The sequence below is a fragment of the Danio rerio genome, chromosome 20 (assembly GCF_049306965.1).
Source record: "Danio rerio strain Tuebingen ecotype United States chromosome 20, GRCz12tu, whole genome shotgun sequence".
NCBI classification, from domain to species: Eukaryota; Metazoa; Chordata; class Actinopteri; order Cypriniformes; family Danionidae; genus Danio; species Danio rerio.
This window is the reverse complement of record NC_133195.1, coordinates 54,915,001-54,930,933: the sequence shown is the minus strand read 5'-3', so window position 1 is coordinate 54,930,933 and position 15,933 is coordinate 54,915,001. Positions and strand designations below refer to the sequence as shown.

Below are 15,933 nucleotides of genomic sequence, written 5' to 3'. Positions count from 1 at the left end.
GCAAGATAAAGGTGCAGTTGGTAAGTTTGACACTCAGTGGTTGAAGTAGGTATTGCTGTTAGGGATGGGCAGATCGATCCTGAAGTATCGATATTTTCGATACTGGGAATGTATCAAAAAGATCGATCCTTAAGTTAAAGTATCGATCTTTTCTGAGGGGGGGGCAATAATATAATTATTGTCTCAATTATAGCGTCGTGTAATATATAAATATTTATTTAAATATGAACACGAATGGGAACTATAATATTCCTCCTCTGTATCTCTGCTAATAGGTCAGTGTTAGCTCACAGTACAGTAGTACAGACACCACACACCCAGCGCAGGTTGTAAAACTAGAGCACCATGCAACGATTGGCTTATGGCACAGTAGCATAATGACATCATCTGATTAATATTCAATTATCCATGTGAGCAAAATTACGTCAAATTAGCAGTAAACAGTTTGTTAAATATGATACGCAATAACTTTACACCTTGTTGTGGGCTGCATGCTTCGCCCTGTCATGTGTCAAGAGCAGTTTATTTAGTTTTACAGTTAGAGCGGATTTTTACTTATTATAGTAGTATTATAGTTGCCGGTTTTTTAATCGGTGTAAAGAATAACTGGATGTTTACAAAAGCATTTTGATAAAGATGTCTGCAACTTTTGTAAAGCATCAAATCAGCGTCATATTAACTGTCAAAACATGTTTATGACTGCATAAATGTATTATTGCTTTTAAAAAGTTACGTATTGTGCATGTCTATTATCATACACAAATTGTACTAAAGCGATCTAAAAAGTTCATATCAATAAGTTTTCTCTTTGCACCAGCAGGTGGCAGTCTTTGTATTTTCATTTGGGGGGTGCAAATTGCAAGTTTTATTAATATATATATATATATATATATATATATATATATATATATATATATTTTATTTTTTTTTTTTCTTTGATTGAACTGATCCAATCTAATCCTGTTTATATGAATTGAACCTGCTCCCGACCAAGTTTGATTTACCAGAATTGTTGCTACGACAACAATTCTCAGATCAGTTTTGAAGAACGAAACGATCCTGGATTGTGTCAAATCGTCAATAACCAAATCCAGCTAAGTAATCCACGTACGAAGAACAGGGGTCTGTTCTTCGTACGTGGATAACTCAGTTAGCTGGATTTGGATATTGACGATTTGACATGATACAGGATCGTTTCGTTCTTCAAAGCTGATCTGAGAGTTGTTGTCATAGCAACAGTTCTGCTAGCTCAAACCTGATCGGAAGCAGGTTCAATTCATATAAACAGGATTAGATCGGCTCAGTTCAAGCAAAGATAATACAGAAAGTACCGAATTATGATATTTTCTTACAGTAGTAGTTATATACACTTGGGAAAATAGTTAAAAAAAAATTAACTATATATATATAAAGTTATTATTAATAAAATAAATAAAGTTATATTAACAAAACTTATGCAATCTGCACCCTCGAATTGAAAGTACAAAGAGAAAATTTATTGATATTAACTTTTTAGATCGCTTTAGTACAATTTGTGTATGATAATAGAAATGCAGAATATGCGACTTTTTAAAAAAAAGCAATAATACATTTATGCAGTCATAAACATGTTTTGACAGTAAATATGCTGGTGATTTGATGCTTCACAAAAGCTGCAGACGCCTTTACCAATATCAAAATGCTTTTGTAAACATCCAGTTATTCCATACAGCGATTAAAAAACGGCTACTGTAATAAAGAAAATCTTCTTTAAATGTAGAACTAAATACATTGATATGCATTGAAATACATGATAAATACTCTTGACACATGAAAGTGTAAAGCCTGCAGTTCACAACATATGTGTAAAGTTATTGCGTATCATATTTAACAAACCGTCGACTGCTAATTTGATGTAATTTAGCTCACATGGATAATTGAATATTAATCAGATGATGTCATTACGCTACTGTGCTGTCAGCCAATCGCTGCATTGCTGATCATGATTTCGAGGATCGATAGATCTGTCCTTCACAACACACGCAGCGATCTCAGATCAGTTTATCCAGACATTCTAATCTGATTCGCGAACTTGTTTGAAGAACCAAATTAGCGAGAGATCAGTTATCAAGATTAAAAGATCCGGGATCTGCCAAATCATCTTAGATCATTTAAGCGAGGTAGGAAGAACGGACCCCAGACCCCTGGATCAAAACAAACGCAAGCGCAGGTTGTTAGATTGACGACATCAACAGCAGTGTGCCTGACTGTCAAGCCTAAAGGCTGTCCTAACCAACACCTGAAGTTTATATTTTAGAAACTTTTATTTGTCACATCTGAACAACAGAAAACTGACAACGATCAGCTCAGGTACACCTCATGTGCTTTATTCTGTGTTAAATGCTAATCGGCTTGTTAATTGGTGACGTGTTGGCAGTGGTGTAAAGTAACTAATTACAAATACTCAAATTACTGTAATTGAGTAGTTTTTCTCAGAAATTGTAATTTACCAAGTAGTTTTAAGAATGTGTGCTTTTACTTTGCCTTGAGTTCATTTCTAGTGCAGTATCGGCACTTTTACTCCATTACTGTCCTTCAACCTGCAGTCACTACTTTATTTTCTCTTGTCTATGTGGATTAGAAAAATCAGTCCTGTGATTCCCGTCCAATCAAATCACACATAGAAGGTAAATCACATCATAGTAAACTACTTCAAGACATGAGCGCTCTATAATTGCAGCAAACTGTTTGGAAGCATTTAAAGTGTCCAAGATGTTCAAAATCTTTACACTCATTGACCCAGAGACTGTTTAGATCAGGGAGGCCCAAACACAGTCCTGCGTCCGACACTAACATGTCATTTTCACGGACACAGCTGCTTTAGAACTTCAAATGTTTTTCAAAAATATGAGAACATTAATTCATTATAGATTTCCAGTCCTTTGTAATGGTCGTCACACACACACACACAAATGTACCCCTACATAAGGAACCCAAACAGTATATTATGTCTTAACTCTAAAAATGAAAAAAAAAAGATATTACACTCTTGTGAGGTTCGAACTCGTGTCGGTGGCTTCAAAACATAATGTGCTAATCGCTAGACTACGATGACGCTGTTAAGCTGCACACTGTTATCTGCTGCTATTGATGTCTACCCTTTTTGTACCCTACTCTTTTTTTTTCTCCCCTTTTTAGATTTCTGATCAAGTTATGTCCGATTTATTAATGTAGTGAATCCTCTAATTTTCACTGAGCAGGTGTAATATTCATTAATATTAATAAATATTCACTACGGTGCCGCTGTTTGGGGTGGAATGTGGTGCAGCCCGCAGGTTAATAATGCTGCATTTTGATCACGGGGCTGCGAGAAAATAAATAAAAAGAGCGGAGCTGCGGCAAAATAATGAATAAAAAGAGTCAGGCTATGGTCAAATAAACAAATACATGAAAAAACTGCTGAGAGTGCAAGCAGCGGACCGGAGTGCAAAAAAACGGACCGGCCAACCGGGAATTCTCCCGGTTTTCCCTATTAGCCTATCCGGGCCTATTCAGCATCTACATTTGATCATGTTAAAGAGGTTTAATATGTGTTCATTAGATTATAAACTTTACCATTTGGCTGGGGTGCAGTGAGTGCACTATTCTGTGCTTCTGAATGGCTGTATTTACATTTCTGTCATGTTTCGTCCGGTGCAAACAGCCCAATTGCTCATCACTGCATCATGTAGGGTGTTGTCAGGATACGGGGTTACAATGTAACCTGCTCACCTAATGTTTACATTCGTAGTATTTATATTACTTGCTAATTAATAATGTGGAATCAGGTGGAACTCTGAATCTGCGTCTCATTTCAGAGGCCCCGTTTACACTAATGCGTTTTAGTTTGAAAACGCATAAGTCTTGCTACGGTTACGCCATCCGTTCACACTACGCTGGAGTTTTCGAGCATCAAAAACAGAGTGTTTTGGAAACGCTGAAGAGGCTGTTTTCATTCTGAAACGCTGCTGCTCCGTCTCAGTGTGGATGGGGAAAACAGACATCTGAAAACGGCTGCCGACATTCGCTACCTGATTGGTGCTTTTGTGTCATTGCGTATCCTTCCCTTATTCGTCAAGCCCCTATCACATGACTATAACACATGGCTTTAACGCTACCAGAAGACAGCAGACCAGCCTTCACTGTAAACAACAACACGGACACAGATGGGAGCGTTGTTTGCACTATTGTCTGTTTTAGGCGCCATTGTGCAGTTATTCATTTGTTATGTTTAGTATCAACTCGACCTCGTCGTCTGTCCACAAAAATACCTCTCTTGCTTTCTTTGCCATCGCGTTCATTGTTCATTGCGCATGCCCAGAGTGCGCGAATGGTCACGTGATATACGTTTTTGGTGGCGCAGTGTGGACGGAGATATGTTCAGAAACGCTTGTGTGGACGTGGATCGTTTTTGATCTAAAACGCCGTTTTTAAACTAAAACGCACTAGTGTAAACGGGACCAGAGTCTGCTGCTGTCCACCGGAGGTCTCATTTTCAGTCACAGACGCTTTGTAATCCTTCCAGACTGAATGAAGGAAATACGCTGTTTTCCACCAAGGTAACCTGAGATGCTGAAATATTAATGGCTAAACTGAAAATGGGTGGGTTAAATGACCAAAACAAAGACAGATGTTGTCACACGTAACGCACATGTTCAAAGCAGAATATCTGACTTCAGCATTGTTTCTCAGATAAACAAGAATGTTCACTGAGCATGTTTCTGAAATATCTGCAAACATATGATGCTGCTTTTATGCTTTGCTTCTCTCTCAAGGCTGTTTATGCTAATGTGGGACAGATCGTCACTAATGAGCGGGCCTTTCCACCTCTGATGACACCTACAAAGGGAGAATGTCAATCAAAGTGTTTCTGCAGACAATCAAGTGTGATCATAACACATATATTCTAAGAATACATTTTTACTATTAGAGGCTGGTTATATTCACACACTGCTGACACACAACCTCATATAAAACTTCATTTTACATAATAGTTCCCCTTTAAAAAAAAAAAGTACGCATGTCATACTTCTAGGGTGTAGTGTGCAGTACGGTGGACTGTGATTTGGAACGCTTGTCCGGCTGATCTGCGCAGGTCCAGCGTGTATGTTGTCGGGAATAGGGATCTGCCCCTCACTTCCTGTAGTTCCTTCCCACCTTCCCGACCAAACAACCGGTCCCGTACTGCGTATTATCAGCGATCACGGACACGCTCGTGCTGGTTCTCCGGTAAGACGCACTCATGTTTGTTTGTGTGTTTGTCCGTTATGTCGCGCGTTTGTCCGTTATGACGTGTGTAACGTAAATCAGTGCTGCTCCGCCGCGCTTCTTCTCTCTGTCTCTCACTGTGTGTGTCTTCAGATTTAAGTAAGTGGAAAAATCTCCTGTTTTAAAGTGTTCAGAGCTCAACTTTGCGGGTTTTTGGTGTGGGTTTGTGAGGTTGTGTGTTGTCGGGATAAAGCTGGATGTGTATTGGTGTTGTGTGTGTGTTTCAGATGCTTGTATTGTTGAGTAACGTTAGAGATGCAGTCAGTATTGTTATGCAGGACTATCTCTGTCTCTCTATGTGTGTGTGTGTGTGTGTGTGTGTGTGTGTGTGTGTGTGTGTGTGTGTGTGTGTTTACTTTTCCCATGAAACTGTTGCGGTCCACAAACACCCCTCATGTTATAGTATAGCTATGTGTTTCAACTTATGGTCTCAACATTCAGCTTCATTATTAATATTGGCGTAATGCAGGGCTCAACGATAAGGATGGCCCGGGGCCAGTATGTGAGACGCTCGGGACAGTAGACAGGGTCATTACTGGCCCGATTGGGGCTGCCTTGTCACTAAAGTTTAATTTGCCTGTGACTATTTGTCAATTGCGTGTAAATACAGTCTTAGAATCGAGAAACAGTTTGGATTTTTAAGCCTTCGAATGCTACCTTCTCTGTGATGTGGTTAGCACTATCCGCTTGTTAAGTGGTGACGTGTTTGTGACGTATGTAATACTGTTTCCGAGCCGCCATTCATTTGAGTGGAGAAATCATTCGTTTATAATCACGTTTTATTCCTATCGCACATTAAAGTTAATTTTATATAAAGTCATAGTGTAAACAACAATCTCTGGGCTTGCTGCATCACAAATACCAAAAATTTAACAATTTATAAAAAAATGAATCACTTTCTGGCCATCGGATATTAGGCATGGACATATACTGCGATCGTGATTTTCGAAACCATTAAATCACTTTGTAAACGTTTATTATTACCATTTCATGAGTCTCCCCATTCAGTTGAATAGAGCGCTTGGACCCGGAAGCCGCTTCGCGTGACGTCACACTTAACAAGCGGATATTGGGTTTTGGTTCCTCTTATCTGATTGGACGTTTTGAGCATGTTATTTTTTTTTTACATAACAACCAGTACAGTGAGGAGACGGCAACATCAAATGATGAAGCTAAAAGAAAACACTTGTTTTGAACTTCTTGGAAGTAGACATTGCGAGGGTACACCGCGACCAAATTGCTTAGAATGACCAAGAGGCGACACTCAATAGAACGTTCCATTGCAACAGCAGCGCCCAGCAACAGCCTCGGATTCCACCATTTTGGAGTGAAAGCAATCGGCCGTCCATTGGATCGTATTGCTGTCGCGATGGCAAGCAGCTGCTTTGTTTTTTATTTTGTTATTTGACAAGTGCATTAAAGCTGAGACACAACCTGAAAGATAATACAACATTTACCATCACAATCATCAGCACTTTTAATAGTTTATTTTACAGACTTGTAATATGCTGTTGTTCTATTGGAGTTTTCATTCCAAAATGGCCACAGCACCATCTATTGGCTGTTTCCCAAATTGCATTAGAGTGTTGCCTCTTGGTGATTCTATCATACCTGTCAACATTGGGATGTGAAAATAAGGGATATGCCCACCATAATAAGGGATTCCCCCAACACCCCCCCCTCCCCCTTAAAAAAATCCCCAAATTACTAAATTTGTTCCTTTGGAGCTGTTTCGTTGTTAATAAACAGTTAAATGGTCAGTTATGTGTTTTAAATTATTATTAAAAACATAAAAATAAATATATACATTAGCAGCAAATACATTAACAGTTCAGCTTATTAAAATTAATAGCTATTATAATGAAACAGAATCAAGCTATCAATCTCATTAGCCGTTTCTCCACTTTATAACTTAAACATTCTGATTAAAGAGCAACGAATGAATCTGGCATTTAATAAGATTTTTTATTACATTAAATAAGAAAGCAAGCAATAAAGCGAAAGCACAGAAGACTCTAGTTTTAGAGCAAGGGGCGACCCCTGGTGGTTCGGCGGTATGGGTTGTGTATAGGGAAGCTTGACTGTTCAGAGAAAGTCTGAAAATACGGGAGAAATACGGGAAAATACCTTTAAGGGATGATAACGGGATAGAACGGTAAAATACAGGAGAATCCCGGGAAAAACGGGAGGGTTGACAGGTATGGATTATATGCCAGTGGTGGGCAAACTTTTTAGACCCGAGGGCCACATCAAGTTTTGCGAACCAAGTGAAGGGCCACATGTCAAATTCTTAAAAAATAACTTATTTATAGTGGCAGTATGCATAAAAATGTAATATCGGACAGAAACACGTCACATTAACACAAAACAGGTTTTTTAAATATTATTAAGTCAAATTAATTTGCACTGCTATTTATATTTACTTATCAATCTTCATAAAACAATAAAATAATCCCTTATGAAATATAATAATAATAATAATAATAATAATGTAATAATATGTACAGTGGAGACTAGCAAATATTGTCTAATAGAAAAAATATCATATTAACACGTTAAAAATAATTCTTCAAGTTTACTATTCAGTCAAATTTACAATAATCTATTTTACACTGCTTTTAGAATATACAGATCAATCATCATACAACTTGATAAAACCACAAATCTTTGATAAAAGGACTTTTTTAAGTGTATATATTTGCATGGAAAAAATATATTCTATGACTAAAATTAACACATTTAACCAGCAATAATTATATAATTTGATTGAGTCAAATTCACATTAATCTCATTTGAGCTTGTATTAATGTGCTCATATCAATCATTATAAAACTATGAAATAAAACGGAAGAAGAATCTTAGTCTTTGTTATACCAAGTCATGTTATTATGAGTGTTAATGTGAACAACGAGCCTGGTCCCCTCTCTTCGCAAGGGTGTCAGTCTAAAGTCTGTTACGGCAAAAACGCGAGATGCTGCAGGCAGTTAAAACCATAGACTGGTTAAAACACGAGGCGTGCAGGACGCATAAGCAGCGCGCAAAACATAACCCCCGCGGCCGTTAGTAAACCACTCAAAAGAGGCGCCTCTTAACGCATAAAGCGTGTTCGGTCATTAACTGTCGAGTGCATTTTAATATCCGAGAGTGTGTTGTAATTCTACTGGTTGCACTTACTGTACCGCATGCAATACTGCCATCACATGGCGTTCACTTGTAATTGCATCATTAATTTACTTATTCTAAACCAAACCTTCTCAGAAGCAGCATTTTAAAAACTCCCTCGCGGGCCCGATGAAAGTGTTCAGCGGGCCGCAGTTTGCCCACCTCTGTTCTATGCTCTTTGCCACGACTAAAAAACAAGAAGTGATGTTTTGTACAGTTTGCCATCAGTTTGGCAGGTCAGCCACTTCTGTTTTGCAATAAAATTTCAATTTCCAAACACATTTTCCACACTGCTACTTTTGTTTGCATAACACTTTGAATTTTGCTCATTATACATTAATTAACATTTTTGTAATATTTAAATTCTAGATTCACAAACATTTTTCACAAATTTGTGGCTGAGAAATAGCTATTAACTTTTTTTTTGGTTAGGCCAAAGAAAATATTGGCAGGGCAAGTAAAAATCTGAACCACTGTCCCGATTGGGCCAGTATAAAAAATCCTTAGCGTTGAACCCTGTAACGTTTATATTGACAGAGAGCATCAGGAAACATCTCAAAGACATGTGCAGGTCAGATTTCACCCCAAATGAAAAGTAGGAGACATACAGTGAGGTATAAAAACTGTATTCAGGACATTCTGCCAGAAACCTACATTATCTGTACCTGAAATAAACACAAATACAGTGAATTTCATCCCCAACAATAACTAATGCCTGGTTCAGACTGTGTGATTTTAGCCCCGATTTTGTCTCGCCGACAGGTTTTGACAAATCGCAGACAAATGCCTGAAATCACAGGCAAATCTCTGCTCGTGCACGTGAGTGACAATCACACAGTATGAACGATCAAAGACGCGATCTGAGAGAATCGCCGATGAGTCGCCGATGCCTGCCAGATATTTGCCGTGCTGAATATCTGGAGCTGTCGGCGATTCAAATCATGCCGTGTGAATTGAGTTTTGACTGAAAATAACATCAGCGATCGCCTACAGCCAATGAGAGAGCGGCATTCACTTGTGTGTGTGTGTGTGTATACCTGCTGCAGGTCAGCGGGAGGCTGGGGGAGAAGTTAAAAGCGCTCATTTTCGGTTTATTTGGACCCACGAAATGGAGGAAAAACTAGTGGAGGTTTGACAGGACACAGGAGCAACTGTGTCTGTTTGACGTTTCATACAGAAAGAAATTAGTGTATTATCAACGTTGAGGAGAAATGGCTCATTCCCTTTAAACACAGGTGAGCAAACATGTACATGTTCTACCCCATTAAAGGATTCTTTCTCATTATGTAGTTAATAACAAAAGATATACGATGTGTTTTTGGCTGTGAGATGTAGTTTGGACGAAGTTGTCGGTGATTCTTCCTATAGTAAAGTCATGCAATGTGAAAGTCCCTGTCGCCGATCGTCTTGCAGTGTAAACAAAGCAGCGACGAAACGCTAGCCCAGATAGTCAAGCAGTGTGAAAACATCTCTGACACGACTACTCTGAAAATCATGCAGTCTGAACTCTGCATAAAATGGACTGATGGTTGATTTCTGTGAGTTGTTCCGTAAAGGGATATGTCATTCATTTGGTTCTCAGATTTTTGTTCTTTATTTAAAACACTTTAAATGTACAAACCCTGTCATTGTCCTCAGCCCAATTTAACTTTTAGTGAACCGTAGTTTTGTTGTGCTAAAACTGTTATTTAGAAGAAAAATACTTCAGAAATAGAATTTTAAGTTGTTATCATTCACATAAAGTAATTAAAAACATGACATTTTGAATAAATTCTACAAATAAATACTATTTTGTCCCCTTGTTTTGGTCAGTCCTGTCACATTTGTGTTAAATTTAACATAAAATGCATACAATACATTCAGGCTATGAAGTGACATCATTTGATGGAGAAGATGGACAGTGAGGTTAAAGGTTAGGCCTGTCACATTTTTATAAGGGAAATTGTACCTTTCTGGTAGAATGTCCTATAAGCGATTGCATTTTAATGACATAACCTTTGACAATTGAAGAAAAAAAGATATGTATTATGTCTATCTGTCTATCTGTCTGTCTGTCTGTCCGTCTGTCCGTCTATCTTGTAAATATTTAATTTCATTGTAATTTATTTTTAGACATATTATATTTATTGCAAAGTGTTTGTTTTTTATTTTGTTTTGTAATTTTAGGTATATGAATTCAAAAGTTTTATACATGAAATTATATGAAGCAGTTTATCAAATAATTAAATAAAATCCAATTAATAAATACTTTATTTATTGTACTTCATTTAATTTTTCACAAAAACGCTTCATAAACAAATGAAGTAGGTAGGTGGATGGATAGAATGATAGATGGATAGACAGACAGACAGACTGTCAGGACGACAGACGGACATATCAAATTAAAATGGTTTAAAAATAAAGAAAATTCTTACGATATTTTTGCCTTTTTAGCAAATATTTCATTTATTGTATTTACTAAAAAATTAAAATAAGGTCAGAAACATTTCCTTGTCATCTAGCTGAAATAAAATATATTTTAAAAAATATAAAAAAAAGTTTTATATTTTTAAAACATTTTATATTGACATATGTCTGTATGTCTGTCAGTCTGTCTATCTATCTAGTAAATATTTCTTTCCTTGTATTAAGTTTTTGTACATTATAATTTGTTTCAGTGTTTTTTTATTTTGATTTGTAATTTTAGTTATTTTTAGTTGCATTAAGTACATTTACAGTATGCACAATTTTTACGTGTGTGTATAGTTGTGTTTTGATATGAATAAAAAGTTTAATATATCAAATTTTTTAAAGCATTTTTTAAAAATAATTAAATAAAATACAATCAAATATTTAATAAAAAAAAATCTAAAATGTAAGAAATATTTCCTCGTCAACTAGCTGAAATAAAATATATTTTAAAATTAAAACAAATGTTTTTTTTATTTTTAAACCATTGGACATGTCTATCTGTCTGTCTGTCCGTCCGTCCGTCTATCTATCCATCTATCTATCCGTCCATTCATTTATCCATCCATCCATCCATCAATCCATCCATCCATTGTCCATCCATACATCCGTCCGTCCGTCTATCCCTCCGTCCATCTATCCATCTACATATCCATCCATCCATCCATTTATCCATCAATCTATCCATCTACATATCCATCCATCCATTTGTCTATTCGTCTATCTGATCTGTCCATCCATTCTTCCGTCCTTTCATCCCTCTATCCATTTGTCAGTTCATCCGTCAGTTTATCCATCCATCCATCCATCCATTTGTCTATCTATATATCTTGTTTGTCTGTCTGTCTGTCCATCAGTCCATCCATCCATCCGCCTATGTGTCCATCTGTCCATTGTCTATCCATCATCTATCTATCCCTCCGTCCATCGTCTATCCGTCTGCCTATATATATATATATATATATATATATATATATATATTTATATCCATCTATCTATCCGTCTATATATTTGTCTATCCATCCGACTATCTATCCATCTATCTATCCGTCCATTCATTTATCCATCCATCCATCCATCCATCCATCAATCCATCCATCCATTGTCCATCCATACATCCGTCCGTCCGTCTATCCCTCCGTCCATCTATCCATCTACATATCCATCCATCCATCCATCCATCCATCCATTTATCCATCAATCTATCCATCTACATATCCATCCATCCATTTGTCTATTCGTCTATCTGATCTGTCCATCCATTCTTCCGTCCTTTCATCCCTCTATCCATTTGTCAGTTCATCCGTCAGTTTATCCATCCATCCATCCATCCATCCATTTGTCTATCTATATATCTTGTTTGTCTGTCTGTCTGTCCATCAGTCCATCCATCCATCCGCAGGGGTGATAGCGTTCCGGCACCACGCCGGATTTCCGGCGTACTGTGGCTGCGGGGGAAAAAAAATCAGGTTGACGGATATTGATCTGTCATTTCTCTAGATTCACAGAATTCACTCACTGCTGAAAGCGCCGGATTGGTTTTTATTAAGTGCCATTTTGTGTGCTCGTGAATCATCTTTTGAGTGTAGACGCCATGTAAATAAAAGATTAATTGTGTAATTTAGAGAGCTTTATAAATTATAACGGATCTTTGTGAGATCTCTATGAACTAAGTGACGCTTTTTAGTGATAATAAGAGGAGCGTGCTTTGCACTTTCCAGGCTATAATCCATTCAGAATTTGTATGAAACTTTCGTTTTCGGCACATATACGCTGATATGTTTTGGGAATGGCATCTGCATATTTACGCTGGGTTTATTCTCGAAATAACGGTGAAGCAATAGACGGGACAAAAATATATTTCCCCCTTCTCCTTAAACAACTTGTTTCAGCTATGAAATAGTTCAGTTTTGTATGTAGCCTAATGGCAAAGTGTTTATATTTAGTTTCGTTTTTTATTCAGCTTATTTAGAAAAACGTTTGGAGCATTTTTTATTCGTTAAAAATAAGTTTTTTTTTAACGAACAGCGCCCAGCGGAAGACCATCATTGTCTGTTTGATCAGTTTGCCTTCTCAGATCATCACGACTTGCCTAAAATAAAAGATATAAAACAGTTCAAGTATAAAACAATGGTAGCTTAAACGTTAAAGAATGTGTGCTATTAGGCGCATAGTTTGCTTATAAAAAGCTTGCAGGACATCGAGGCGCCAGAGCAATCACTTGCATTTTTTCAGTGGGAGCAATTTAAAGTTATCCGTCATTTTTGCTCACAAAGTACGAGTAATACATCAAAAAACGTTACAGCGTTTTTATAAAATAAAGAAAACCAAAATTATGCGCTTTCTGTCGTCAGGTTTTTGAACAGGAGCGCTTAACAAAATGAAGCAAAATGTATATGCCTCACAGACATAATAAATATATTTATAGAAAGCTTTAAATTATTACTTAACGAAATAAAACAAATCGAAAACAAAAAAACTCCTTCATGTAATCCGTAAAGATGAACTTCTCTCTAAAGGCGAGTCCAAGAGGAGATTGCCAGTCAGGATCTTTGCGACTCAGAATAAGTTTATTAATAAATAATTATGATATGATCCTTACTCTTTCCTCGACACATTCATGGTTATTTGTTTTTGCCGGTGCTTGGGGCGAGTTTTAGCTTATTGTGTGCGCTTGAACGCGGTTTCACAGTAGCAGTTTTAACATGGAGTGACACGACATCTGACGTACAGATGACACTGGCACATGCCACTGAGTGTAGTGACACTTCCGGTGGCAAAACCATATTTAATCATTACGCGACTTTTAACCTAATTTATCGCGTCGCAAGTTAGTTTATTTGCTGAGCTACTCTTTTAATTTAAACGCATTTATTTTATGTATTCGTAGTCATACTTCCGTACGTAATATAGTCATTTGACAGTACATGTCAGTCAAATTTATTGTGGCATGCTTATGTACGGGAGGGGTTACACTTATCTGTTGTACTGTATATTATTGCATCCTGGCAGTTCCTTTGTTCCCTACAATATGGACTTCTCTATGTTTTTAATTCATTCATTTATTTTATTATTTAACTTATTTTCATTTTAAGGTATTTTAAATAATATCCTTTAAAAAGTTATAATAAAATGCATGTTGAAAACTCATAACATATATGCATGTAAGATAACAGGTGTCATTTGTCTAATGATTTTTAAATATTAAAGCAAAGAGACTTATAAGATTAATGTGCTTATAACGTGCTTATACTGACACCTACTGGCACATGTCACAAGATCACTGACACTGGCATGTGTCACTGACATTACTGGCATGTGTCTAAAAAGAGCCGCTTGACAATAATGATGATCAGGGTTACACATAGGCTGTTAATATATTTGGGCCCAGGGGCCCACAAGTTATGTGTTAAAAGTGCGTTGCATACATAGTACCCCCACCCCTACTCACCTCAGGGGCAAGGAAAAAAAGTTCAGGCTCAGGAATTTTTTCCACTATCAGCCCTGCATCCGCCTATGTGTCCATCTGTCCATTGTCTATCCATCATCTATCTATCCCTCCGTCCATCGTCTATCCGTCTGCCTATATATATATATATATATATATATATATATATATATATATATATATATATATATATATATATATATATATATATATATATATATATATATATCCATCTATCTATCCGTCTATATATTTGTCTATCCATCCGACTATCTATCCATCTATCTCTTTGTTTATCTATCCGTCTATCCATCTATGATCTAAGATCTAAACATATTTTCAACACCTCCTATACAAAATGACTCCCCAATATGAGTCCGAAATCTAGACAAAAAACTTGATGACTAATTAGAAAAGTATTTAAACATGTTGGTCATTTGTGTAAACCCTGTTTGTTTCCATCCAGTAAATGTGAAACCCTGAGCATGTATTGGGTGTGTGTAGCGTCTCTTTTTCCTCATCTGTCCTCTGATATGTTGCTGTTTGACTTGTTTGTGACTCGGATTGTAAATGCTCCACTGAAGTGTCCTTGTCTTGGCCTTGATGTTGAAGCGTCCGCTCGGCCTGATATATGGAGTCTGGGAATGACTTCAGGATTTCTTCAGCGCATCTGGATCTGTGCACCTGGATTACTGATTAATTTCCCCCCATTGTTTGCTGTAATACTTCATCTGTAATTCAGGACATGAGAAATGAGCTCGATCGGCCGAGACGCTCAGAGTTCAGCCATGTTTCTCAGGGCCTTTCCTCTCAAAACATGGAAATGTTTATGCCGTTATATAGTCTCGGCCATACGCTGCCAGGCCACTCGCTATGAAAAATGCAGCCAAATGGGAATTTAATTGAAGTTGACAAAAAGATTTTTTCCCTCAAGCCAAGATTTCGCAAGTGCAGCCAAAACAAAGTAAGAGTGACAGAAGGAGAGAGAAAAAACTGATGTTCAGCTTCTCCTTATGTAAACTATTATATAGAATTCACTTTACGTGCACAGGAGAAGACAGCATGGTGGACTGCACAGAAGAAAATGGCCAGATCTTATTCTTTGTTGTTTGATCTTTCTTTAAGCTTATGTAAGTGAAACCATATTCAGGTTTTAAGTAAAATTAAATGAAAAAGTGCGTGCATACGTGCGTGCGTGCGTTTGCGTGCGTGCGTGTGTGTGCGTGCGTGCGTGCGTGCGTGCGTGCGTGCGTGCATACTTTTTAGGGAACCCCTCGAAGATGAGATGGTTCATTCCATTTAATAAATTCAAATAAAAATTGAAATGGATGTTTAAATAAAATACAAAATATACATTTATTGTTTGAAAATACTTTCATTTTAATTTATTTAACATTTTATTTATCATTTATATATAAAATCATATTTCTAAAAAAAATTCTAATCTGAATTATTTTTGTAAGAATTTTTAAACATCCATCCGTCCATCCATCCACACTGTAAAAAAGTTGACTGGACCTAATATTTTAAGGCAACAAACATTTGAGTTTATTCAACTAAAATAGATCAAGTGCAGTAATTGGGTTGCA

At 36.9% G+C, this 15,933-nt stretch overlaps 2 protein-coding genes across 3 annotated transcripts in view; both read left to right on the top strand.

Moving 5' to 3' along the window:
- Positions 1–15,933, top strand: part of mia3 (MIA SH3 domain ER export factor 3) — a 449,969-nt gene that overhangs the window by 185,214 nt on the left and 248,822 nt on the right. The gene's annotated exons all lie outside the window — the stretch shown is intronic.
- Positions 5,154–15,933, top strand: part of disp1 (dispatched homolog 1 (Drosophila)) — a 156,622-nt gene continuing 145,842 nt past the window's right edge. Inside the window, exon 1 of one of the 2 annotated variants that reach the window (XM_017352523.4) lies at positions 5,154–5,247. The gene's annotated coding sequence lies outside the window, so the exon portion shown is untranslated. Of the gene's footprint in view, positions 5,386–15,933 lie in introns of both variants that reach the window. The other variant, XM_073933194.1, reaches the window with a different exon arrangement.